Source organism: Salarias fasciatus, chromosome 23 (genome assembly GCF_902148845.1).
Source record: "Salarias fasciatus chromosome 23, fSalaFa1.1, whole genome shotgun sequence".
In the NCBI taxonomy this organism is placed as follows: domain Eukaryota; kingdom Metazoa; phylum Chordata; class Actinopteri; order Blenniiformes; family Blenniidae; genus Salarias; species Salarias fasciatus.
In genome coordinates this window covers 8,093,427-8,121,345 of record NC_043766.1, presented here as the reverse complement: position 1 = coordinate 8,121,345, position 27,919 = coordinate 8,093,427, and the positions used below count along the sequence as shown (strand labels likewise).

The window sequence follows — 27,919 nt, the reverse complement described above, 5'->3', positions numbered from 1 at the left end:
AATTTAAAGCAAAAGGTAAATGCTTTCATGTGTGTATATCAGTAACAAATCCGTCTTCAGTCATGTTGTAGTTTGAAATATGTCTTTGTTTTTTGTAATCTGTGTTGGTTACATCAGGCATCTTCTGCTGGGTTAGCTGGATAATAGGATAACTTGCTTTATAGAAAATGGCTGGTTGGAGTCTTTGTTGGACATCTTTGCTGTCTCAAATGCAGCTTGTACTTTCTTTAGAATGTATTCTGGGTTGTTTTTCTCAGCTGTGTCTATTTTGATAAACTTGTTTTTTAGAAGATTATTCTCCAGCAGCTGTAATGGGCTCTCACTGCATCCACAACGATGCGATCTTCTCAGATATGATGTTTTGAAGAACAAGCACTGGTAAAATTTGCACAGAGCTTCAGCTCAAATCCTGCCACTTGTTTGTGTGTGTTTTTCAAAAGCTGACTTTGTGTATTATAGCATCAAGAAGATTGAGGTAGTCTTTTCTTCTGCCTCCATCCTTTGTAAGGGGAAGTAATAAAATGCTCAATGGGCGCAACAAGCTGTTCTGCCCTCCTACACTTTGAGGTTTTTTTACCTGAAGTAAAATAGGAGGCCCCTCCAAAACGAAAGGGCATAACGATCTTTTCATTGAAGGCTGAGGATGTGGGGGTTGTGTTATGACATTGAAATATTGAATTTCTGGTCCCTCATTTTAATTCTGTCTGAATGTTTATCATTTGAGCTTCTGTGGTCGCATCATCATAACTTGCACGTCAACATTCTAAGCACAAAGTTGTTGGTGTTTAAAAATATGAGTCCATTTAAAGAATGATTTGTAAATTATTCAGGTATGTCCCGTTTGGAGTGAAATACCATCCTCACAGCTTGATTTTAAAATATCTCCAATAATGATGCTGGACAATCGAATCGCACACAGATTAGGATTTTGGTAACCAGATTTATTCGTGGTGGACGGAAGTCATGGTCAGGAATGTAAATGCTGGTGTCATTCAATTAGCACCGTGTCCTTTCCTGGGAAAAGTCCCCAGCCGTGGAGAGGTTAATTGTTTTTGAATCTCCTTCCGAGGAGAGAAAATGGGGGAACGGGAAGGATAATTGAGCCGCTGATAGTTGAGCAGGTTATGGATTACTGTGCCTTTCCAGAGGAGAAAAGAATGGGAGGTGACCAGGAGAGGAAGGAGAGAAGGAAAGGGAAGGAAGGGGTGTGAAAGGCTATGTTCTGCGATGCAGCGGCAGGGGTTGTCTGACCTTCTTCGGAGGAGGGAGAACTCCAATCCTGTTTAGCCTGCGAGGTGACCCTTGGCCCCTCGCAGGCTCCTCCCTGGTCCAGGTGCAAGCCCTCACTGTTGGCAGCTCACACACAAACAAGCTAATTTTTCACACAGATTGGAAGCACTGAGAGAAAGGCTGCATGAAAATGGAGAACCCTTTCACATTTTCACCCCCCACCCCTGCTCTCTTTTATTCATGCCATTCTGTTTTCAGGGGTTAGACATCTCTACTTGTCAGGATGGGGAGGGGGTTATGTTGTATTGAAAAGCTTAGTTTCCCTTCATACGTCCACAAAAAAAGTATTCTTTAACAGAGAACGTGAATAACTCTTCTTAAATGTGAGGAAAAGATGAGTTGACATTGGTGTAATAATCACAAGAGTGTTAATCAGAGGGATGTCATGTATAATTAGTACAGTGTTTGATAACACCACACTGAATCACCTCAGGCCATTAGTGAAAGTTTCTCTTTGTTAATAATGGCCGTTAATAAAATTCAAGAAAACCCGGATGGAGTGAACTCCTTGCACAGCCCGCTGCTTAAAGCACTGTAAGGTTAATGAACCAATTTACATACTTTCTGCTGCCATCTGGGCGGAATGACGAGGCAGATGCTCCCAACTCTGTACTGTTGCACCGTGCTGTTCGAGATGGAGGAATGTGTCAAGTCCACCGAGGTCAATAAGCACATTCGGTTGACAACATTGGTGAATAAGCTGAAAATCAATGCTGTTAAAGGGCTTTTGTTGTTGCTGCTTAATTTCATTAACCCTGTTGCAAATGGGTAAATAAGGGCAAACATTCTTCAGAGAGTCACTCATAAATAACGTGGATTAAACCCGACCAATTCTCACCGGGAAAAATAAATAAAAATCAGAGAAATAGAAGTCTTCTAAGCCTGAGGCAGTGAAAAACTTGGCAGAGGCAAAAAAAAAAAAAACACCAGTTACGATGCTGGAGACTGGAGAAAAAAAAGCAGGATTAGTATCTGTCCACCTCCCCGCCATCTTCATCTGGGTGATCACATTACAAATAGAACATTCTTGAAGCAGAGGAACAAAATGAGGTCTGTCGGCGATCAATAAAGCAGTGTGAAAGCAAAGGGATATACTTTAAAAAATCAAAGGCTCTGGTTGGCATGGCCATCATCTCACCCCGTCTGCTGGAATCAGATAAGAGAATGGGGGGCTTGCAGGAAGGGATGCTCGGCCCCAAGGCAGCTTGACTTGACGAATATCCCTCTCTCTAGTGGCACCCATTGCAGACTAATTTCATCTGCAAATGGGCAAAATTGTAATGTTTCAGGATCTGCTGCTGCTGCGATATCATTAATGTGAAAGAACAGCTGAAGGTTTTGCTGTGGTAAAGAGAGCATAATATAGAATATAATGCCTCCTGTTTGTATGAATGAGTACACAACGATCTCTTGAACCCTCTGTTGTCCTCCTTGGATGGTGGCTTTTGCCTCCTGCATCACTGACATGATTTAAAGGAAATAATATCAACCTGGTTTTTGCGTTGAAAATGTGTCAGATCTGGTGTTTGTCTCAGATTAGCTCTTTGTGCCGTGAAGAGAGGAAAGGGGGAGTGTAAAAGGAAGGGGTTTTGGGAAGGGGGTGGTGGTGGTGGTGGTGGGGGAACGGCAGTACCACCACAATCCCAGTAGAACGAAATAATTTGAACAATTTTATGAAAGCAGTATTCGTCCGGTTGGATGGTTCTATCAAAGCCCAACAGCCACGGTGCAATGTGTTTTAAATGACATGGTGAGCTATAAAGCTTGTGAGATGTCGGGTTAAAGTCATTTTTCAGCCGAACGCTCTCCAGGTAAATGCCGATAATGCGCTCTCAAACTGCTTTTTCTATTTGCTAGTGAAGTCTCATTTCTACAGATGGCTCAGGGCTGACACAAGCTCTGCCAGAACTTCTGTTCTCGGCGCTAAGCTTGTACAACATTCATGTGGTGAAGATGAAAAGACATCATGGCCACATTGTATGCCTGTAAATGTATCCTACCGTGAAAAGGCAACAAGATTCTTGTTCTTAAAATATAATCGGTGTGGTTTTCTCTTTTCTAATTTCACCGTGCCTATTTTTCTATTTGGAGAAGGCCTCCAATTCTCACTTAAAAAACCTGGAATGTGAGAGCAGCAGTCTTGCTAAAGGTAAGTGAAAAGGAGATGTAATTAGAGGTTGTTTGAAATTTTTAATGGTGGAATCTGTTGTTCACTTGCAGTACTGATAGAAGAACATTTGCCTCTGCCCGTATTTGTTGTTGTCTTTGGTTTCAAAACCCCCTACAGTATTTCCTGGTGACTCACTTCTTTCCGAGCTATTCATGCTTGAAAACTTCCTAAGGATGAACCACACATATTTTGAGTTTTATCGTCAATGAGGGACCATTGGGCATAATGAAGTTCTGTTTCTCAGCATGAGATTGGGAGGCTCATGATTACAAATGCTTCTCTTATTGTCTCCCATCATCTCCTCCCTAATTGAAGACAATATAATGAGACGATAGGGTCTCGCTCATCATTCTGCATCAATGGCATGCTCTATGGAACGTGCCAGTCTGTTAAAAGCAGGGTAGGGTGGAGGGAGGGGTGTGTGTACATGTATGGATACTTGAATGCTCTCGAGCTTGTTTAATTTGGACCAAGAAGATGGACAATTAAACTAAGGCTCCCAGGGGGCTGCTCATTTTGGTCAGCTTCCCCACTTCATGGCTGCCTGCCCTTGTAAACGCTCCTCGATGCGTCTGGGTCATGCCTTGGGGGTGGAGTGGAGATTGTGGGCGGGAAGGTCTGCCTGTGGAGGGGTTGTCTCAGATGATTAGGACAGCCAAGTGAAGGGAGTCCCTCAGTGGTTGGCCCCTGATCCCTCAGTGGCTGGCCCCCTTCACCACTCTAATGTGCTCTGAATGAGTCCCCCTCTACTCAGCGTTTGTGGCGCGATTTGGCAGGAGGTGGGGTGGTGGGGATTATGTCTGGCCATGGTTTAGGAGTGTTTGTCATCTGCCCCCTCGAGGCCTACATTGGCTCCTTTGTTTGAGTGTCAGGCGTTCAACGTCAAAGCGCACAATGTGCCTTTGCAATCAGGGCATCTCGGGTGAGGAAGTGACACAGGATTCCATGTCTGGATTTTTTTTTTTTTTTTTTCAGTTTCTCAATTTTCGGGTTGGGAAATTAAAAACAGGCTGCTTAGTCCTTGTACTCATAAAACTGTTTTTTTTTTTTTTTTTTTGTAGAGATTACCAAACTCCAAAAGCTCTTTGAAAACAAATTATAAACTTTTTCAGAAGCTGCTACTGCAGCACATGTCCTGCTCCCTCGATGTTTAGAATTTCTGTTAATGACTTTCATTCTCTCTACATTAACAGCTAATCATGATTTTTTTTTTTCTCAACATGGAAATAATTGTGTAAGCTTGAGTCACTTTAAATCAAAATAGGGTCTGTATCATGTCTTAAAAATGTGTCAATAACAGTATCACAGAACGTAAAGAGGTTCAGTTCAGTTATCAATGAACCAGAATGCTTTGAAACTACAGATTTTTATCTTTCTTAATTAGTTTATGAGGTGCTAATGTGAACAAAAATCTAACAAACTCTCAACAGCACTTTTTCACGGATATGAACAATAAGGCACTATGTTTGCTCTCTATTTTCACGTTGTCTTGAATATCCTCTCAAAAGTCTTTGCATTTTTTTGACACTGAGTGAAAGGCATTCTGAGGAACATAGCATGGAATTAGCTGAGAAAGCAGTAAAGAGGCCTGGTTTGGTCTAATGTTTGCATACTGAGAAAAAGAACCATCAGAATGTTGGACTTAATTTAGTTAAATGAATGAGCTGCAACGGTATGACTGAAAAAAGCAACTTTGATTGTTTCATTGTTGATGGGTAACAGTTGTTCATACAGAGACTCCTCATGTCTATACATTAAACCCGTAGATCAGTTCATAGACTCAGAGCTGTGTCTGCGGTTTCACATATTGCGTTTCCCTGTGAAATTTACAAGAAAGATTAACTCATATCAGCACAATGACGAACATAGACGTTTCAGAGTCCCAGCCACACATCACTAGTTTTAATCGAAACAATGACTGTGCTGTACACTGAAGAGGGCTCTGGCGGACCACAGTCCTGCAGGGTTTAGGCGATCTAAGAGAAATACCCTCTGTGGCTGTGGCAATTATTTCACCTTCTTTGTAACAAAATAATCTCATATCTTGTCCTCTTCAAATACAGTGGAAACTGTGATTGGAATTTGAGATTTCTAAACCTACACTATTCTTTTGATCATAATGATGATGTGTGGAAAATTAAATATTATTAAGTATACTGAAGCACGGTCTTCCTGTTGAAGTTTTTTTTTGTTTGTTTTTTTTTTGTAATAATAAAAAGACAGAAGCATAAGAAAAGCATTTCCAGCTGAACTATATTTCACAAATTATTCATTAAGATTTAAACACAAGTGTTAAATGTCCTCCTTTCTGCAACGCACTGTAATTCGTGGGAATTCCTTTTGAGTCTCAGCTTTCTGAAATCAAACTTACAACTCATTCTGACTCACAAAGAGACACTACAATGAGTAAGCATACAACAGACTTTTTTCTTTCTTTTTGCCGGGTTTTGCAGATGAGTAATTGCCCTTTTGATGACACTTAAACAGTTTTAAGCACTCAAATGATTTTAGTTACTTGTTATGGAAGTTTTTAGAATGACTCTTTTTTTTTCCTGATTAACCATAATGGTTTTTAATGGTGATTGAGTTTATTGAATATGAATTGATCAAGCCATAAAATCATTACAGTTAAAGAGAAATGCTGTAATTTGTAAATGAATGTATGTAAAAGAGGAAAAAATCAGTTTATAACATTGAAGTTATTATTTGCTATGAATTTGAACTTTTTCAAAGGGTGAGAAATCGTGGAAAGTAAGCCAACAGAGCTTTTGTAACAGCAAATGTTCAACTGCACTTTTATTTTTTATTGCAGTTGAGATTTTAGGAGGTTTGGGATGATACACTGGTCTACTCAAATTATTAAAAGCAGTCTAACTTTTTTCTTTTTTTTTTTTTTAACAAGAATGCAATTCCTCTTCAGACGATCTCTGTGTGGGCAGGAAGCCTTGAAGGTTTGCATCATGTCTGCCACGTTCTACCCGAGGGCATTCTCGCCTCCTTACATGCAGGAAACACACACACACATTTGCTCACGCAAGCTCCCGTTTTTCCTCACGGCACAGCGGGAGTCTATCTTCATCTGTCCTATTGATTAATGAAGCAGGCACAGCGGGTGTCAGAGAGAGGCAGGAGTCTAGATCAAGGCTGTGTGCTGCATCGTTGACATGCTCACACCACATACACAGTCAGCCATTCACACTCATCCTCACACACGCTTCCACTGTCTCTGTCATGTTCACTGTGTCTGTCACAGCAGACACGATAGACGTTGGGCGCAGCCGTGGCATACACACACACACACTCACACACACACACGGAATCATAGTTCACAAACATGCTATTGCACACTTGCTCACACGTGCACGCTGAATGAATTAATATGGTTTGGTTTTGCAGGCGCATAAGCTGGAAAGGCATTTTCTATAAACATAATGTTTGAAGATTAGTTGGAGTTAATGATCCGATTGCCTTGGAGCTGCCTGTGTGTGTGTGTGTGTGTGTGTGTGTGTGTGTGTGTGTGTGTGTGTGTGTGTGTGTGTGTGTGTGTGTGTGTGTGTGTGTGTAGGGGTAAAAGGTACTGTTCTTCTGTACTGTCTTCCTCACTTCCAGAAGAGACATGCCCCAGGCCCCATTACAAGAGCAGTATTTATGCTATTAGGAAACCGGGTTTGCCGCACCAGCCGTGGTAAAAGAAAGAAATGGCTAAAATTATGTCTTGACTAACCTCAGCGGGCAGGTCCAGTATTTTCTTTGCATAAATGAGAAATTACACGTTGTATGCTTTAAGGCTATTTTTATGATTGGCCTGTTGGAATATCAAACACATTATTTCTGAGCCGTATCAACGTGAAAGCCAAGGAACAGAGATGTTTTCTTAAGTGTTTGTCCTTTCAGAGTTGAAATAAAAATATTTTTTCTTTCTTTACTTTAGTGTTTTAAATAGATTTTCTGCGTGGAGAAAAAAAAAATAGCCCTCTGAAACAGGCTTTTATTCTAGTTCCAGTCAGTTAGGGTTTGTGGGTTCACTGAGGGTGTGGTCCCCTTGAAACCCACCTCCCTCTCTCCTCTCTAACACTGCCTGAGAAACCACAGTCACATAATGCCAAGTGGACAGAAAACTGAACAAATAACAACAGGAAAAAGAAAAAAAAATAATGCTGCGACCCCTATTTTTTAGGTGACACTCCCCACCACCACCTACATTTTTTTTCCACCATCATTTTTTCCCTCCCTCTTCGAACGTTCCTGTTGAGGCACGCCTCTGTCCCCGCCAACCAGCATCATTCGGGACAGGGTGAGAGGGCAAGAAGAGACTAGGGGAGGAGGCTAAACAAAGGAACACTGTTGCTGCCTTGCTGAAGGGTCGACGCCAGGCTGGAGGGGTGCAGTTGTAGAGAGAGAATATGACTGAGGAGGTTTATCTTTGCGAACAGGGATTAAAACGAGTGGGATGGGAGCATGGCTATCGCTTCTGTTCAGTTACAGAGAGGACAAGCAAAGCCACTCTTTTTTTTTTTTTTTTTTCACATGCGGTCGGCATGCTTTTTAGCAAGACTGCAGCGTGTCTGTGTCTGTGTGATAGGGGAAGGATGGGACTTTTTTTTTTCTTCAGGAGATTGTAAAATATTTCCTCCTTTTCTGCAGCTGTATGCCTTGCATGAGGACAAAACCGGTGCATACGTTTGTGGCTGTCACAGCTGTTTCATCACTGTGCCATGAGACGACCCCCCCCAAACACACACACACACACACACACACACACACACACACACACACACACACACACACACACACACACACACACACACACACGCACACACACACACGCACACACACACACAGGGACACACGAAACACAAACCAGGGCAGAATTACAATATAATTTTCTTTTCTTTTCTTTTCTTTTTTTAAGAGTGTAGCTGTACATACACTCAGTCTGAAAAATATAGGGAAGATGAAATACAAAGCACAGCAAGGCGAATCAGGTTAATGGTGTCATTCAGTCATATCGTGCTTTAATAATCATCGTCTTGTGATTTTTTTATAACAGTGAATGTTAATAAGCTTTTTGTGATCCCATGTATGTTGTTAAAGATATCTTATATGTTCTTTTATCTTGCAATATCTATATTTATCTAATATCTGAATCTAACTTGTTGAATTATTTTAAGAGTTTTGAAAGTTAGCTGAATCAGGGGCAATGACTGTTCCCCCATGAGGTCCGACTCTATGATTGGAAAAGTTTATTTATCTTTAGGTATCCTTCGTGCTTTTTTAGCTGCTCAACTCAGTTTCTCAATGGTTCTTTTCCTTTTTCTGTCTTTGGCACTCTCAGGTCAAGAATCCGGCACCATGAGAAGAAACCTGCAAAGTGCTTGCAGCGTTCTCCTACACCACAGAGCAAAGGAAGGGAGGCTGAAACACACCCCTCCCCCAAACCAGAATGCATTGAGGAAAAGTCAAGAGTGATTAAAGAGAGGTAAGAGAGATCAGGTTATACGTTGCTTTCTGTCTGTCTCCCCGTCTGGCTGTTGCATCTGCACCTGGATGTCTAAGGCAGCTCTGCACCTGGTGTGGGCTTGGTTTTTGCATGCATGCATGGTTTTGTTAGGTGTGTGTTTGTTTCTGTGTTTGTCTGTGGTGATGGGCCACAGCACTGAGGGGAGCAAAAAAAATAACGCATCTCTGTTACCTAATGCAGCTCAAAGTTTTCTATTGTTTTGATTTTTATCAGTTAGATTAATTTTCTCTGTTATGGTCACCAAACAACCAGCAATTACAATCATATTTGTGTGTGTTGATAGTTTTTGTGTTGAGGCTCCTAAAAGTGCTGAAATCTCACAGACAAGGCCCAATCTCTCTACAGAATAATCTAACATTATGTTTCTTAAACCAGCTTTTAAACATACATTCAGACACTTTTGCAAAGCAGTCAGAATATTAGTCCTGGAATAATTGATTAATTTCATACTATTAAATATTGTTTCAAATATATTTGATGTACTTAAACATGCACATTTTTAATTGACTTTACATTTCCGAAACACTTTCATTATTCTTCAATTTCAGTTCCTCTTAGAAATCTCATTAAGTATTTTTTTGTTTCTTTGTTTCTTTGCTGCTTGGGCTATAACAATATCAGATACATGTCAAACATGCCGAGGTCTATTTTTTTAAGTTTTGGATCTAAGATGTCTAGACTGTAGCAAATGAAAATCTGACTATCGCTGTGACAACATAAATTTAAAAAACTCCAGATGACTGTTTACGCACACAGTTAAATATAGGCTTCAGTATTTTGTCCATGCACTTGAAAATAATTACCGTAATTGTACTATATCTGCTTTGTAGTCAGAAAAGAAATTAAAACCTGTTTCTTTACGCATGAGAGCTTCAAAATGTGATTCTCTTCTGTAATAAAGTCTCACCATGTCCAAGGCCTTACAAACTCCACCTGTGCATTCACAGATGCTTCACAGTTCCTTGTCTTCTTGAAGAAAATAAAATCCATGTTGTGAAGATGCAGTCTTTTTTTTCTCCAGCATACATCAGAACAGAAAATCCCTAATATTTTGAGGATGTGACAGGGGAAAAGGACGGTCATAAAGGAGAGTAAATACAAAATGCAAAGCACAGTAGAGAAACTGGGACAAAAGCCACCTTCTTAACTATCTCAGCGTCTCTCAAACTGGGCGATCTCTTGGAGAGTAATCTTTTTCTCACTCTCAGTGTGAGGCTGAAGCAGCAGTAAATCATTTTCTATCATGCAGGCAATGGAGAGAAAGGCTGCGTCGTACACAGACAGGAGGATGGTTAAAGAGGAGAACCGGTGACAGGAAAAGAAAATGTTGTTCTTCTCAGTAGTTGTCATGCTTCCTTCTGATGAGGCTCACCTTAGCCAGCCTCACAGAGGTTATCATAGCGGTTGTGTTATTTTTCTTCAAATCCCTTTCTTGGGGTGAAATCCAGGGTTTCTTACCTTTTCTATTATTTGTACCTTTTCGTCTGATTTCCCCTTAAATTTATTTGCATTATACTGTCACGATATTGGGGCATTTGTAAAGTGGCCTCTATAAATAAACTTATTCATTATTATTCGCTCAGTGTTAGGTTGTTTGGCTTTTTGAGAAATAAACCTTCTGTCCCACATGCCATAGCATTTTCTGCCTTGGTGGTGTTCTCTTCCACCAAAATGCAATATTTTCCCAGTCTGCATTTCAATTTCTAACTCTGTGTGCAGTACTTTCCCATCACAGCAATGCCCAATAGAAGACAGAACAAATTCAATTCAGTACAAATCAGTTCATTTCACTTCAGGTTAACTCCTCTCATACCGAGTCACTCCTGTTTTACTCGATTGTCTCACCTCCAACTGTTCGTGTGTCTTTCATTCACTTATTTTCTGTCAACCTTGTGTCTCACACTTTTTTATTTTCATTCCCTTCAGTATTTTTTTTTTCTGCATAGTGTTCTCCTCAGGTTCCTGAACAACACAGGGCTGGCCTTGATCTTTATTTCCTAACTGTCTTTCCTCTGTGATTATGTGTTGGTTTCCCAGGAAAAACACATTCCACTGTTGCATTTCCAAATCTGTGTATTGGCTACCCCTGTTAAAAAGGTCATTCCACCATTTCAAGACAAAACATACTGGAAGAGATTAGAAAGGTCAGAGGATGTAATGCTTAAATGAAGAAAACAATCCACCAAAGTTTTGTTAAAACCAATTGAGCTCTTAAAGTTTAAATTTTGAGAGGTTTCACATTTTAGTTTTTAACGTGCCTGAAGAAGAAATTTCCCCTCTATTATCATTCTTTTGATAGCTGGGCTTTGTATCAGTCATGTGCGAGGAGCCGCATCTTCTGCCGCCACATGAAAATCCATTGTGTTTGAGACTGTTCAAATGATGCCAGGGAAGAAAGAAAGGAAAAAGGTGGAAGGATGTTGTAAGCAAATATCCAGACATGCCACTGTTCCTTTTCTCTGCCTCTTCTTTTCCTCTCAAGTGTGTCTGCCTCCTGCTTCCGTGGAAGAAGGTCTTTCAGGAGCAGCCGGGTCTGTCTAAGCTGCTGGTAAAAGCTGCAGGACTTTAGAAGCAGCGTGGTTCTCTTTGGAGGCGGGGTTCCAAAGCTCAAGCCACACTGTGTCACAAGGTTTCATATTTCAAAATTACGCGTACGGGAAAATGACAGGCAAATGAGTCTCTCACGTCATGTCGTATTGATTCAGTGCAGGACTGGAGGACAGAGCGAGTAATTGTCAGTTTCATGCTCGCACCAAGTAATTGACAAATGATGGACAATGGTTTACAATGGTGGTAGGGAAAACACACTCAGTTGGGCGACGACCATGAAAACCTAATGGACAAGTGTCGAAAATTGTAACATTTGTGTCTGCACAAAGAACTCCGTGAAACAACAGAGTGCGGCGCTATCAAAGACACCCCACCCCCTGTCGCAGCCTGAGGATTGAAGATTAGAATGAAAGCTTTTATTGAGTTTGAAGCCACAGCAGTCTCAAAATGGACAGATGAATGAAAGATTGATGGGGACGAGGAGGCAGCAGTGAAAAATTTTCCTTTTTTTTTTCTTTTTTTTTTTTGAAAAGGAAGGGAGTAGTGTGCAGACAAGAATTTACAGAGTCAGAATCAACAATAGGAGCGGTGAGGTTTTTAATATAATCTCTGAGCGTACATTAGATCATTTATTTATTGGAAAAATAATTTAAAAAGTGGAAAGTTACTGCAGAAATTGTAAATGGTGAAGCGGTTGAGGGCCGATGGAACAGTACTTCTAATGCCTTTATAAGGCCATAAAATACTGCACTTCCTGGCTTCTCACTAATTGCTGCGTGGAATGGGATGGGGGGAGTCTCTGCTCTACCTGCTCACGAAATGAGACCTCTAAATCCTCCCCGTTTGGTCTTCAGGGCTTGAATTTCCATGTCTGATCATAAAGAGCAATTCAAAAATCATCTTAAAGTAGTCTGGATTTTATAATTATGCAAAACAAAGGAATGAAAATAAACTGGATTAAAGATGAAATGGAGACAACAAACCTCCAAACTAAAAGGTGCACTTTGGTGAATAGTGGAAGAGAAGAGAAAGAGAGACTGTGAGAAAATGTGAACACAAAAAGCTAAGCGCAAGAATATAATATACTTATGTGCTATTGCTAACAATCATCATTTTATCATAAGACTGAGAAGGACTGTGGTGAGTAAGGAAGATTTTATTGACTTAGCAAGAAAAGACTACAAATGGCCGTTCTTCCCCAAAGAGCTTTATGTGGAACTATTTAATAAAAACAAACAAACAAACAAAAAAGCAAAGTAATGTTTGGCATCAGTGGAAAAGAAACCATTTTCATTACATAAACTGCTTGGTTAAGGGACCCAGCCCCAACCTCTAACCCGCCACTGAGCACGGTAATGAGCAGAGCCTCCAGAGGAGGGCCGTATTGTTTTACAGTCTGGTAAAATGTACAAACCGAGTCTGGCTAAGATAGGCTATCTTGGTTATTACATAAATAAAAAGTCAAAAAGCAGGAATTAGAAAAGGATAGCTATTTAAAAATAAATCTTTAACCATGTCCAGATGGCTTGAATTTAGAGTAACCACACATTCCCAGATGTGTTAAACATCATCAGTGTGGAGAAAATTAAAACAGGCTTTTTCCTGACTGAAGACATTTTATCAAATAATTCGAATAAGAACAAAACACCCGGAAGTCACATGAGGCCATTATTTTTAAAGCATGTGACAAGACGAAGACAAAGGTTCTGTTTATCTGCTCCCTTTTACACAGGTCATAACAATAAGTCATTGCAACTTGTGCTGTAGACTGAGTTAGTTTTTATGCTCCTAATGCCACCGCTGGGATTCAAACCCAGGTCCGCCTCACTTAAAGTCATGAACAATAAATGCTCCTCATAAGATATGTGACTCCCAATATAAATTCTCGGCTTTTGTTAGTGTCTTGTGAATTTATGAGCTGCGTGTCCAACTTTTTCCTATTTTGATTATGGACGTACGCACATGTGCGCCGTGTTGTGACTAATCTTGACAAACTACAGAAGCTGTAGAACAGTTGCCTTTTCTGCCCCGGGTTTTATCAGTGGCTGAGAGAATGAAAACGAGTCAAAGGCAGCCCCCTAAGCTTTTCATAATGCATCCCGAGAGGAGACAAAGGCCTGCATTCACTGCTGGGTGTCGATAAGACCTATCATTAGTCTGCCATTGGAGGTATTACTGACACGCACAAACACTGTGACGTGCACATACACAGGGTGCACCCAGGCACTTATTCTGGCACTCTTTTCTCTTTTTCCACATACACTGGCATAAATATTCCTGTGCACACGAGGAGTAAAATAGGCAGCCAGGCTCGGCTTGAATCGAATAAAGGCAGAGGAGAGGACCCCCTGCTGTTTTCCCATCATAGTAGGATTCACTCAGCCTGAAACCAGAGACGTCCACACTTAGCTTTACCTTCTCTGTTTGCGCATTTGTGCTACTGCTTGTATGTCTAACGCTTTCGAAAAATTCAAAGTTGGCTAAAATAAATGAATATAGATATAAAATCTTTGAAAAAAACTGATTTGAAAATGTAAAAGTGTAAGACAGTGTTTTACGATCAATAGGAAATATAGTTATTTATAAAGTTATCAATAAATTATATGATTGCAATAATAGTATTTTCTAAAAGCTGTTATGTAAAATGTTTAAGCATTTCTGTAAGCCACAGATCTGGAGGCGAGAGAAAGATATGAGGCTGAGCTATATTTTGGAGGATCGCAGCCCCTCCTTGATATTTTCGTGAAGTTCCAGCAAGCATTGTTCACATAGATGGTAGCCTCAATAATGTTATCAATTTTTGTGTTATCTGTCTGAAGACAGGCTGTTTTATCTACAAAACTAATCTCGTTGCGCACTTCTGTTTGTGCATTAACAGTCTGTTGTGTTAAACAGTTTGGTGCAGGCACACATATTCCAAAGCAGGGGGTAAAAATCTGTTGAAGAAACGGTGTGAACTGCGAGCTGTCCTGATGATAGAACCCCTTGTTTACAGTAATCATACCAATGTCCCAGAATAATGTGCTATCGACTTATTGATGACAAAATGCTACGTGCAGTGCATTTACTTAACTGGACAGGAGGAAAATTAGACGCTGAAGTGGGGCTGGGTTTTCTATTTGCTTTTCCATGTATACGTGTGCATTTGTCGAATCGGGGCAGAAGGCAGCGCTGCTGTCTAGCTCCTAAGTAGATGATGGACCGTAGCTCGTATTCCCATTCCCTCTCATTAGCGCAGCCCCCTGAGAATATATGAGGTTACTTACCTTCTCTTGCTCCCAGTTCCCGGCCAAACGCCAAACGTCAGATCAGGGTCATTAGCCTTGCTACTTGGAACAAATGGCCTTCGATAGCATCTCTGCTAAAAAACAACAGGGGCATATTCACCCCGTGAACCTCAGTGTGTAGCATATAAAAGAGATTAGGACAAAACCAGTGGTGGTGGCCATTGTCTTTATTTCAAGCTTTTTACTCAAATTAGCTCAATGTTTTCTTCTTCATAGTGTTTTCCTATTTACTTTGTTTTGGGGTTTTTTTTTCCCTTAATATTTTCTGCAGATTTTGACAGTTGTGTCTTTATTTTTTGGAACCTCAGAAGTTCATTGCGCTTCAGCTGAACATCACAGCTGTTTGCCCGAAAACAGAAAGCACGCAGAAAGAAGTGGGCACAGGATCAAAGCCCAGGGAGGATTTGTCTGGCAGATTGTCTCTGAGGTTCTGCCTTTGCAAACTCACTCGCTCTCACTCTCTCTCTCTCTCTCTCGCTCTCCCTCTCTCTCTCCCTCCTTCTCTCTCATTGTGTCTTAATGTGTTTTTATGTCTTTTTACATGCGCACCACAAGGTTGCTCCCCTCAAGCTGCCAGCTTGAAAACTAGACATTATGAAAAAGAACAGTGCGGTCACAACATCCTCCTCCCTGGAGGAGTTGCCTCTTTAATACAGTGTACCTGTGGGTGCCCATACATGCGCTGTCCTCTAACATTGCATACGTTTGAATATCAGAGGGTTAAATTATCATTATTTTTTAGATAAATCACTTTATTCTGAAGTTGTTTGTGTTTGCTTCCTCATCAAAAAGATCTCTACAGAAGCATTTGAAGTCTGAGATCATCTACAAGTCATCTGGTTTTAGACAAGATAATACACCCATAAACAGTATGAAATAAGTTTGTTGTTTTATTTTGTTTTGTTTTTTTCAACTGTTGTAACCTCAGTAAAATAAATAAATAAATAAACAAATAAATAAAATGTTTATTTTCTATCTTAGGCCCTCATGATCTGGAAACATTTCTCCCGGTAAGGTTTTCTCATGAGGGCGGGCTGGAGAGGCTCATATGTCTGGTCTGCTCTGAACTGAAAGACATACCCATAGAACGGATATAATTAAGACGAGTGCCTTTTTTCGGAGGGGGGTGGGTTAGGAGGGTGTTTTGACGACTGCTCTGGGTGGTCTGGCTCTACATGTCAGTACTAGTTTATTACAGGGACAGTATGGTAAGAACGCATACATATACTGACAAAACCCAAAAACTGTTAATGTCAAATGTAGAAGTGTACACAGCAGTGTCATCGTGTCATTTGTTTCCTGCACCGTTGCAAGCAGTCAGCACACATATCTGACGTGTGTGTTGAGATGTTTATCTAAAAATGCATCATTTCTTTCACAGCTAACTGTGAATCACTGTCTTTTACATTTCATCTCATCACTAAATTTAGCATTTATCCAAGCCTTTATTCAGGCACTGAGAAGTCAGATGAACCAGAAGAGCTTACATTTTTGTCCAGAAGATTACCATAAACCTATATTTTTGTCATCTTTCTAAAAAAAATATGTATTTCTGAGTACTGATTTAGTTCATAAAACTGGAGCCAAAACCAAATTGCAGTATTTTACAGGAAAACTTAAACATCAATCAATCAAGTATCTTACATCTCAATCCTGGGTGGCCGAGTGGAAACTGAACCAACTTTTGCAACGTGTTGTTCTTTTCCAGTTGCACCACACATAATCACAATCCCAGAATTTACCTTAAAATGCAAGAGAGCTGTTGATATTGTTTATTTTGCTTTTCCCTTCAGCATCTCTTTAATATTTGAGGGTATAAATGTCACTTGGATGATTTTAAGGTTTTCACAGGACTGCGAGTCGACTGCTTCGCCGTTAGTCCATTTACTCTGCGAGAACAGTAGAAGTCGGGTTTTTTCAACTGTGCAGTTTTTATAATTTATTTGTTGGCATTCATTATCACAGTTAAGAAACATCTAATTGTCTCTGGTTTGACAAGTCTGAGAAATCTTCCACCCACAAATTTAGACAAAACCTTCTTACTTGGTGGGAATGACTGCAATGTAAGTCAGTCCCACAACAAGGGCTTTCAAGCATTCAGTCCTGATTAATAGTGTCTTCTTGTTAACACATAAACAGCCAGTGTTCAGTCAAACCCTCAAACGTCCGTTAATTTGCAACTTTTTTCCTCTCTTGTGAATTGGCTCATTTAGTTGGCAGGAAGAACAGAAGTCTTTATTGTTGCATTTTGATCTGAGAACACATGGGTGGTCTGGTTTTTTTTTATGTACAGAGATTATTAATTGGTGACTGTACCGATGTTTTAATGATGGAGGTGCCCTCCCTGGTCTCACAGAGTCTGCTTATTGGAGCATTGAGAAATATATGGGGGTGGGAGCCTGAAAAACAATGAGAGAAAACCAGAGTGAAGAAATGATTTAGTAAAATGCTAAAAAAGAAGTGGTGGTATGAAGCAACAGAACATATAAAAAGCAGTAACTAAGAAATACATCTGCTTGTGCAGACAGAAATAGTGAATTGGCAGAAGCTGGCAATCGAAGAGAGGTGAACTTTTAGAAAGAAAAACAAGGGAAGGAGAGGGGGCAGTTCTTACGCAGCATAAAAGGTTTAATTTTTCCTTCAGCTGTGGTGAGCAGCTTTCCTGTGCTGTGCCCCGTTTCACTGTATTTAACATCAAAGTGAAGTATGAACAATTGAAGCAATTTTTCATCTGGCCAAGGTCAATCATTGTTCTTTCTCCGTGAGCAGAGCTTTGGCTGAGAGGAATTCAGAGGAACCATATTTCACTGGCAAGTCTATTTTAGCAAACTTAACAGCCTTTTGGACAGACTTTAGTTTTTAATTGTACAGATGATTACCAAGAATTTCCTCCTCAACTGTTTGTTACATCTGTGGTGCTTTCTTTCTCTCAACATAGAGTAGGTACAGTCATATCTCTTTTAAATACATTGTGTTTGCATTTCGCTCAAAACTGAAAAGTAAAGTTATTCAAAATAAATTTTGTCAATACAGATTTCAAAATGCGAAAGTGAACATTCACCTTGAATTATTCTTAACTGGTAATTTAGGATATTTATATTTAACACAGCAGATGTTAAACAATAGCCTTGCTGTTACCATATGTGCCATATGTACCATATGTACCACTCTGTGGCGTTTTTTAAACCAAAGAAGAGGGAAGTGAAAAGACCCCCACAGGCTACTTGAAACTATAAACAGCAGTGTTCCTTGAAAATCATTATTACCCCTGAAGTGGCTTAAAAACATTTATGAATATGACTTCCACGGGTACTTTGATCTGCTCATTGACCATAAATGAACCATCAGCCTTCAGAGTACAAGGTGTGACTCATTATTTGTCTCAATGGGAGACCGCGTGGCACTGGAATCAGAGAAAACATCGGGAGACGCAGAGCGAATATGGCTGGCTACTGGGAGAAATGTGACGTAGTTTGATACCTGGTGCCTCAACAGAAATTGGAAGGATAACAGCAATCTATAAACATGTGTGGATTTTAAAATTTTCATTACCAGATTATGTTTTTACAGAATGCTCACATCCTTGTAATTGGTTAATCACACTCCTATGATGCTTCAGTCTCAATTGGATTTAATTTACATTTGTTGTTTGCCAGAGGTGAAAAAAGTAATTTCATTTAAATGTAGCTTGAACACCATGAAGATGTTATTCTGTCGCACACCACACTAAGAAAATTACCAGCAGCTCAATACAGCAAAATCATATATTTGCAAATTAGCATACCTGTACACACACACACACACACACACACACACACACACACACACACACACACACACACACACACACACACACACACACACACACACACACACAGATATTTTATTGATGTCAGACTTCCCAAGAAAATGTACCATTTGTTGTGGTCATGGGTGTTTACTGAGGTTATTGATAAAATTTGTCAGGCATGTATTTGGTATACCTGATACGCTAATGGCGCTTAGCTGTCATTCTTTAAATAAAGGGACTCTGGGTAAGATAAATTTTAGCATTAAATCTCAAAATATACTGTTTTTTTAAAATCATATTTAGTACTAACTGTAGAAATTAAGGCTCGAGAAAACAGAAATTGATGAAGCTACTTATTTAAGATAATGGCTAGAATGTTCTCTGTATTAATGTAATATCTTGCTGTCGTCACACTGCACTTGTCTGTCACTCTTCTGATATGATTTCCTCTCAAGTGGAAAAAAGTTAAAAGAAGACGTTTTAGGAAATGCCGTTTTTGAGATTTTTATTGTGCATGTTTCTTTTTTTCAAATGTTTGCTCACTCTATGTTGTATTACAAGGATGGTATATTATGGAACGCTTGAGTTGAGCATGTGGAAGGCTGCATTAATCTACCGCAGCTCCACATCCAGGTTGAAACAATTTTTCTTCTCCCTTTCCATCTGGTCAAGTTACAGTTTTTTACACAGAAAATTCTCTGTGATAATTAATTCTGTCTTAGTGCACATCTTTCTCAGCCTCATAACGTGATGGCCATGTCAGACACCCAGCTCCGTATACCATCACACCACAGCTAGCTTTTTCATCATAACCAAAAACTTTATTGTTTTTTTTTTTTTTGTTTTGTTTTTTTAATGACACCACATCAAAGTATATCACAAACACATGAGCTTATATTACGAGAGACACATCAGTTGCAGCATCGTTTAATAATCACCAGCATCTTCTACCAAGGTCTAATTTCACAGACAGAACAAAGTGACTTCAAAGGCTGATCCACCATGTTTGTGATTATGGTGCCGGTGGACTGGAGGTATTTTTGTTTCCACAAACTGCCAAGCTTACATTTAGCCTCCCCCTGCCCTTATTTAAAGATGAATCACGTGTTAATGTACACACATGCTGAGGTTTTGTCACTGTTTCCTTAGACCACCCACAGTGTTTATAGGAACGGGCTTGTGCGTTGGCTCACTGTACATATAAAAACATAAAATCATATGGCTTCTGAGGGGAAGGTGAAATTCTGAGTTAATAGATCTAATACTAATCACAAATCAGGCACCACTACAAACACATTCGGGCTTAAAGACAAATGTGGAGCACTTAGTGTGAAAGCAGCATTTTGAATATGAAAAATTACCCCAATTTGTGTGTTACAAGGATTTTTTTTTATATACACACATAGCGTGTGTGTGCATGTGCGTGTGTGTTTGACATTTTAATACCATGGTTGGCCAAACAACACCCAGATTTATCCATCTTTTCCGTCTGACGCCTTCACCTCCAGCGCTCTGTAGTGTAACACCAGCCTGACACTCACACGTCACACATGCTCCTTACGGTAAGAATCAGAGACCACCAAGTCAGAAGGATAATAATAGTGTGAATGTGAAAAAACAAACCCATTATCCAATGCTTCTCTCTCTCTCCCTCTCATTGGCTGAATGTGCAGAAACATTTTATCACTTCTCATCCCAAATTCTAAGGATGGAAATAATTAGCTGACTCCAAGAAAGGTTGCTCCTTGATCCTATTCTAGATACTATTCAGTTATTTTTTTTAGCTGAATTTGGAAAAACAACTAAATTGATTTATGATGTGTGATTATATTTGAGTTGTAACTGTGTGTTTTTTGTCATGTCGTTTGTGTGTGGATATTTGTGGCGAGCATGTTTCTTTTTACCCAGCAGTCCAGTTCCTCCCTGCTCCAGAAGCCCACCCAAAACCATTAAACATGCTATTTGTGGAGCAGCGTTATGGGTAACTCAACCCTCACTGTCACTGTGTATTTATGACAGACTGCCCCTTCTTTGGTTTTTGTCATTGCATTGATGTTTTGAATGGGTTTAAGTCTCTTTTTCTTTTTTTTTTTTTTGCCTGTTGACTGCAACTGTCAACTGCATTCATTATTTAGCATTTTGATTAACAGCCAGTGAAGTGCAGAATGATGTTAACAAGGTATGTCCAAAAACGTTAGACTCAAAAATGAGTTGTGTCTTGACACATAAAATGTAAGTGTGTGTATGAGCCATTATGAGCACAGCTCCTGATTATACAAACGCTAATTAATTAGCCCTGATCTCCTGTTCAGGACATAAGACTTTTTTCCAGCCAAGAAACGCCACGCGCACACTCCGTTGCAAATCCTGAAACTCCAAATTCAGACGCAAATTAAAGTGAGAAAAAAAGAGAACTCACAGATTTCACTGCCAGTAGAAAGTACAGTTCTGCTTGGGTTTTCAAAGAGTGGGAGGACGAGCCCCCTCCTTCCTTACAGACCTTTAACCATGTTGTGCCACTCCCAGCTTCCCAATTTCATCCTTTGTCTTATACCATTATTGTAATTTGACTTTTTTTTTCACATTATCAAATTAACTGCTTTTGGCATTCACTGGAAATATTAAACGTAGTATTCATTTAAAGTTACATTTAAAGTTTTTTGCTCAAGTTTGTTTTCATCAATTAAAACATTTATATTAATTTTCCCTTAAATTCAATCACGAATCCTCCTTTTAATTCTCAAAAATTAAAAGGAAAAAAAAAATGTTGCCAGGAAATAGACACTGACCCGAACCCCTACATTTTCCAGATGCTGTGCCCCTTTGAAGTTGTCTGGCAGCCCCCAGGGAAAACCCTGCCCACACTTTGAAAGAAACTGTACTAGAACTCCTTCAGTCAGAAAACAGCACCGTGTTACTAACCAACTGTAATGATGCACTTCATCAATTCAGCTTTGTCCGTTCGAAGCTAACTTGGTTGCACTCGGGCAAAGTGCTCCATGTGCGTGCGTGCGTGCATGTGTGTGTGTGTGTGTGTGTGTGTGTGTGTGTGTGTGTGTGTGTGAGAGAGAGAGAGAGAGAGAGAGAGAGAGAGAGAGAGAAAGAGCTATTAAAGCACTTGAGAATCAGAGGAAAGGACTCGCACTGCTAATGGATGTGTCTATTGATGTTCCCATTTAGCAGCACACTGTAAACGATAGGGTGATGATTGTGTTGAAGACGGAAGGAGGTGGAGGAAGAGTGGCGAGCCGTTCGGCCGGGCGATGATAATGACAAGGAGGGTTATTATTTGGCACCCCGCGGAGTCTCTTCCCGCTTTGTGTGTGAATGTGTGTTTGTGTGACGGGTAAAAGAGAGAGCAAGTCGAGAGCAGCACTCCTCCATGTTTCTCATTCACGGAGCTCTCCCAGCCTATTGGCTATTATTCACTCCTGCCTTTTTCCCCCAGTCCACTCCTCTCGTGACATTACTTAGCAAAGCATGTCTGCATCCAATTGTGGCTGCCTCTTCTCTTCATCTACCTCTGTTCCTCTTTTCTCAATGGATTTTACAAATACCGAGTGTGACGGCGTATAACAGCAGAAAAAAAAAGGCAACGACGGAATAATGCATCGGCGGCAGCAAAGTAGTTTTTTGTTATAAATTTTTTAGGATGGCAGGTTGCACTTGAAATATTGATTCACCCACCAGTCGACTCTTTTTTTTTTTTTTTTTTTTTTTTGTCCAGCTGTGTGTGCGGATGCTGTCAGTTTCAATCAGTGTATGCACTTGATGAATATGAATACAGTCAGGCTGCCTGCAGGTTTGGCAGGAGACCACCTCCAGCTGGACTCAGACCCCTACTCCAATGTGTGTCTGTGTGTGTTTTTTTGAGCATGCTGGTGCAAGTCAGTTTCTATCTGTCAGTGACAAGACAAAATCACAAAGCATGGCACACAACGTGACATAGATGCATGAAATTGTATCTCCACTAAGACTACACCTAGCTTTTTTTTTTTTTTTTTAATTTCAAGAAATTACAACAAAATGCATGCGAGAATCAGGTGTTACATAATTTAATGATTCTTTGCAATTGTTAGAAAAATTTATAATGATATTTTCATCTACTTGCCCCACCCTCACTTCCTTTCATCAGCCTGATTCTGTCTAGTCAGTCCTTGTAGGTTTTATAGTTGATGGCATATTGTCTGGTAGAAGATTAATGGTGTCAAAAATAATTTGTAAATCTTCTTGTCAGTGCTGGAGACATCCATCTATCATTCTTAACGCGTGTGTTCGTGCGTATCTCTCTGTCTGTCTGTAATCGCAGGGCAGCGGATAAAGCGGGAGCGACACCATTCCAGCTGTGAGGAGACGGAAGAAGTCAACATGTACACACTCACACAAATACACACACTCACACACACAAACATTGCTGGAGGCTCGTGAGCAGGTGAGCATTAAGTCAGGTAGCTAAATAGATCACGTCGCGGTATGATATCTGCAGACAGGCAGACAGAGGAGGCCGGTCTGTACCTGCAGGCAGGAAGAAACGACTCACAGCAGCCTCGCCAGGAATTTACTCCTCCTCCTGAGACAGAGGCAGAAAGAAAGACTGACGGTGAGAAGCGCATATAAACTAGAGTCTTGCTTTTTTTAAACTCATACTTAGTTTTTGGAAGCTATTTCAACACCTCAAGCTGACACAGAAAGTAGTTGACAGTCTCTTTTTTTCAACCTCTTTGTTAAAACGTTAAAAAAATGTACTGGCAGCTTACTTGGATGGAATGAATTGAAATATTCTAGAGTGACACTGGTTTAAATATAATACGTGGTGATTCGTCATCGCAAAGAAATATTGCAATTTACACACAAGAATCAGGTAAAATACTCTAAATAAAAGACATCTTAGTAACGTCAACCAAGATAAATTCATTGAAGTTTGATACAAAAGCAGTTATCAAAAAGACAAAAAAACTATTTGGATGAGAAATATATCTGTATTAAAAAAAGATTAATTTAAACAGTTGCTAGTTTTTGTCAATCGAATACTGGTCATAACTGAACATGAATTTATGATTTCTGCTGCACAAAATTGTTCTATTTAGAGCAGTTTAGATGATGCAATGACCAAACTTTAAATGCATCAAAATGTAAGCACATCGACTATCTCATGAATGTCTTTATATCAATGTTTGGTTTGAAAATATTCTCGTTTTACTTTTTACAGTTTTTTAAAGAGATTTTTAAAATCCTTTTTCAGTTAATTGTATGGCAAAACCATGTCTTTTTTATCTCTACTTAAAAAAAAGCTTTATTTTATGAGCCAAAATTTAGATTTATTTAGATGTAATGTAATAGCTTTACAAAAGAGAGATGGAGGAAAAAAATATGGTGAGTCAAGAAAAGGTACGAAAAATCAAATAATAATAACAACTAACAAAATTTATGCCAGAATACCCTTGTCACATCTTTCGCCCAGCATTTCTCTACAATCGCGTGTGAGCAGTGTATTCACGCTCCTGTGATATCGAATACAGATGGTTCTTTTGTTGTTTTGCTGTAATTTAATCCTGTCCTGTACAATTTATCTTACCGGAACTGCCAGCCTGTTATGACAGGGTCCACCACACTAATTGTGATACACTGATAATATCAATTACAAAGAACCAGTTCTGCTGGTTTCCCTTTTGTCGGTTCTCCCCAAAGCATTTCACCGCATTCACAATATGTTCAGCATATGTGGTCCTAATCTGTGGCATCCTGTATCACATTCATCATAAATCCCAAGGGGGGGGATGTCCTCTACAGGTGCCGTCTCTCACTGCCGGCCACACAGCTGCTTCGCTCAACCCGCTGTGGATTATAGTGTAGCGCAAAAGAACTTTAACAGTAATCACTGAATAAGGGAAAACCGTGCGTTCAATTTTGCCTGCGCTGATTTCTCCCAATTAGTCCAACAGTTCACTGCTCCTTAAATTCCTTGTTTCTCATTTTCTCGTTAATCCACCCTTGTCTTCAGACAGACATTTTCAGTCACTAAGCAGATCGTCACTTTTCCGTGTGATCAGCACTGTTTGCTTTGTCTTTTGTTATATTTTGCGTCCACTCTTCCCACCACATCCACTTACCTAAAAAATGATTTAGTGGTTAAATGTCAGAGCTGTCCACGCCATTAAGGCCAGCCTGTTTGAGGGAAGGACACTCCTGTCTGCACGCTCCCTCCTCCCTCCTCTGTCTCTTCTTATTCCTCTCACTCTTCCCCTTCCTCTCTCAACTCAGCATCCTCATCATTGTCCATACACAACACCACCCTCTCTCAGTCCAGGCTAGTTTGAGGGCTGATGTGCAGACCTTGTCATTCAGATTAGGGCCACACTGTCAGCTCAGGGTCTCTCTCTATCTCTCTCCCTCTTTCTCTCTCTGTCTTTCTGTCTCTCTGTCTCTCTCTCTCTCTCTCCCTACTGTCGCCCTCATCCTGCGGCCACATAAGACCTTATAAAGCTACATTCCTTCTCATCCACTTCTGTCATTTCCAACACTGTCACTCGAATCACTGCCAGAGAGACAGAGTTAGCCGGGTCACTCGCAGCACGGACTGTGCTTTTTTTTGGTCCAGACTTAGGAGATGTGTCATCAGCTTGCAAGCAAACTGTTTCTGAAAGAGGTATTTTGATTTAACACACATTTATTTGTTTTAGTGTAGAATCTTTCCGAAGAAGGTGTTAATGCAATACAAATGGCACGAGAGAGTGGCTGCAGATCTCAAAAGGAACAGAAAAAAAGATGTAAATCCCACAATCAACAGAAATGGTCAGTCCTATTGATGATGCTGCTTAATAGTAAAGGCAGATTGGTGTGTTTTTGTTTTTAACTCTGCGCTTTCGTGTGAAGAGTGTTGGCAGGAGGTGAGAGAGCCACCACATAATCTTAGTCACTCCTTATCCTCTCTTGTAAAAGTGTTCCAGGACTGTTTTTATCATCCGACCACAACTGAGTCACTGCCACAGTTGCCATCACGTCATATCAAATTGCTGCAGCAGCTCAGTGGTATTTGATTTTGGTGCTTCGTAAAAATGCTGTGCTTTTTTTTTTTTTTTTTTTTTTCCTTCTGAAGATGAGCAATGATTCAGCAGTGTGTAATAAAAAGCCTAACAAGCAAGATGGTGGACAGTTTCTTTACGGGTATTAGTGCAGGAAGGGGAAAGAAAAATCACCCTGTGTTTAGCCACCGTGCCACATCATAGCGAGACAACAGATTTTATTGATCAGCGTGAGTCAACAGTTTCATACCCAGTGTCTTCCTCATCCGCCACCTTGCATGAAGCCATTGAGGCATGCTGGTGCCTCTCCAGAGGCCACGGCACTGTGATTCAGTACAGCGTATGACAGCTGGCGTATGGTAACTCCAGCCCAGGTGTCGTGTTTACTAAAGCCCACGATGACTCAGGGGTTTCAGGATGACTCTATGCATCTAACTGCTACCTGCCATGAAGCAGAATGTGTTTCCACACGCCAGCACTTACTTTGATGTATAATGAGCTTGAATCATGGGAAGTGTATTTAATACTTACACGAGAATCAAGAGGAGGTGGACCAAGTTAGTTTTTCTTTAGTATTTTGTAGGAAGCAGTCTGTTCTGTTTTTTTTTTTTTTTTAACTTTTTTTTTTTTTATATACCTCTGTATTTTCTACATTTTGTTACAGATTAAAGAACAATTCTCTTCTTTTGCAAATGTACAGTATTCAAAGGGTGACAGAGACCATCAGCACCAACATTGCACATTGAGAAGTAACAGTTTCTCTTTGCAACACCTTCAGTTGTCGTTCTGGGCCTCTCTTCTATCCATGCAAAGACCTGCCATTCTGTTGTCAGCCGCCTCCTTCCTGAAGTGGCTCCCTTTTAAACCCAGCCAGCTACCGGTCACAGGTGTTCCCCCTTACCTCTCTCCAGCAGCTCCCTGAGGTCCGCCTTACGACCTCTTCTCCACAGCTGAGCTTAAGTTCGCCCCACCACCACAACCTTTTTCAGTGTCCTTCTAGTGTCAGAAGATCCTCTGCCTGCACAGAAGACATGCTCTCCTTGCATCTCTCAGCAGACTGTCATCCCTGGTCACCATCAGGTCCTTGCCTGCCCCAGTGAACATTCAACGCTGTCGGTGAGTTTGAGCTAAATTGAAAAACCATCGACCGTTGACTGTACCCTGTGGCCAGGTTTTGTCACTTTTACATGTTTTTACTTTTACGCCGCACATGGGCATGGAAGAAAAGGAAGATGGTTTGCGTGTCCTCTCCATTAAAACCCCCCCCACAAAGAAAGCTTCAAGCGTCCACATCACAGCAAAGGTCACAATCAACATTCATTGCTGTCGGTGGGTTTAACTGTGTGGAAGAGCTCACTGAACGATGAATGCAACTGTGTCCCAGATTTCGTCCAGCCGTCACAAGGAATAGCGTCACGATATGCTGATGATGGTGTTATTTATTTCTATGCATGTTTCCCTCCCCCTCTCCTGCCCTCAACAACAGCCACATGTGGGTGGTGTGAATTGACGGGCTGTTTCAGATCGCATCCTGATCACAGCAGCTGCGGCGGAGGGGTCCGAATTAGGCTATCGGAGCCGAAGAGGCATAAGAGAAATTTGTGGGGGGGTTGACCTTTGAAGAATAATACACAGATGAGTTGCTGTGCATTGTTGGTTTTATAAATGATTCAGTTGTTTTAAATATTACACGAAAGCAATGCATGACTGTCCTGAATAAATAAGACTTTTATAAAAAATTATCTCTAAAGTGTGGACATGCCTTTTGAAGAAGTTGTGCACAATATGTGAAATTTTATTTTTTTGAATCATGTTTTTTTTCTGTATGCTGTCAACAAATAAATGAAGAATAAATACTTGGATAATAATACTTGGAATAAATTGTGTTCTTTTCTGACTTCTTAAATACTCAATCCTCATATTTTGAGCTCTGCTCAGCCCTCACTAATGTGGTGGGCCATTCACATTATTCCGACTAAATGACATAAATGAGCGTGAAAGCACTTCAGTGGGGGAAAATATAAATGGAAATATGTTCATGATTTGCTATACACCTACTTTTAATTTCACGAAATTAATATTTTGTTTTTGTGTTTGCAAAATAAATAAAGATGGTTGACATTATTATAAAAAGTTTCTCATGTGTTCTTTATACATTTATATTTGTTTCCTTCAGCATTGGCTGAGTAGCAGACTATATTCATAAAATACAGCAGGAATAACACAAATGCAACCCCCACTAGCTGTCTTGAGCAGTCGGCCCAAATAAGCATCACACAACTGTTTTTT

General features: G+C 40.2%; 1 long non-coding RNA gene across 1 annotated transcript; it reads left to right on the top strand.

The window, feature by feature from the left end:
- Positions 1 to 231: 231 nt before the first annotated feature.
- On the top strand, positions 232 to 27,644 carry LOC115381697 (uncharacterized). The gene is made up of 3 exons (XR_003930441.1): positions 232 to 243; positions 10,618 to 10,631; positions 27,382 to 27,644. It is a non-coding gene; the product is annotated as an uncharacterized LOC115381697 (long non-coding RNA).
- The last annotated feature ends 275 nt before the right edge of the window (positions 27,645 to 27,919 follow it).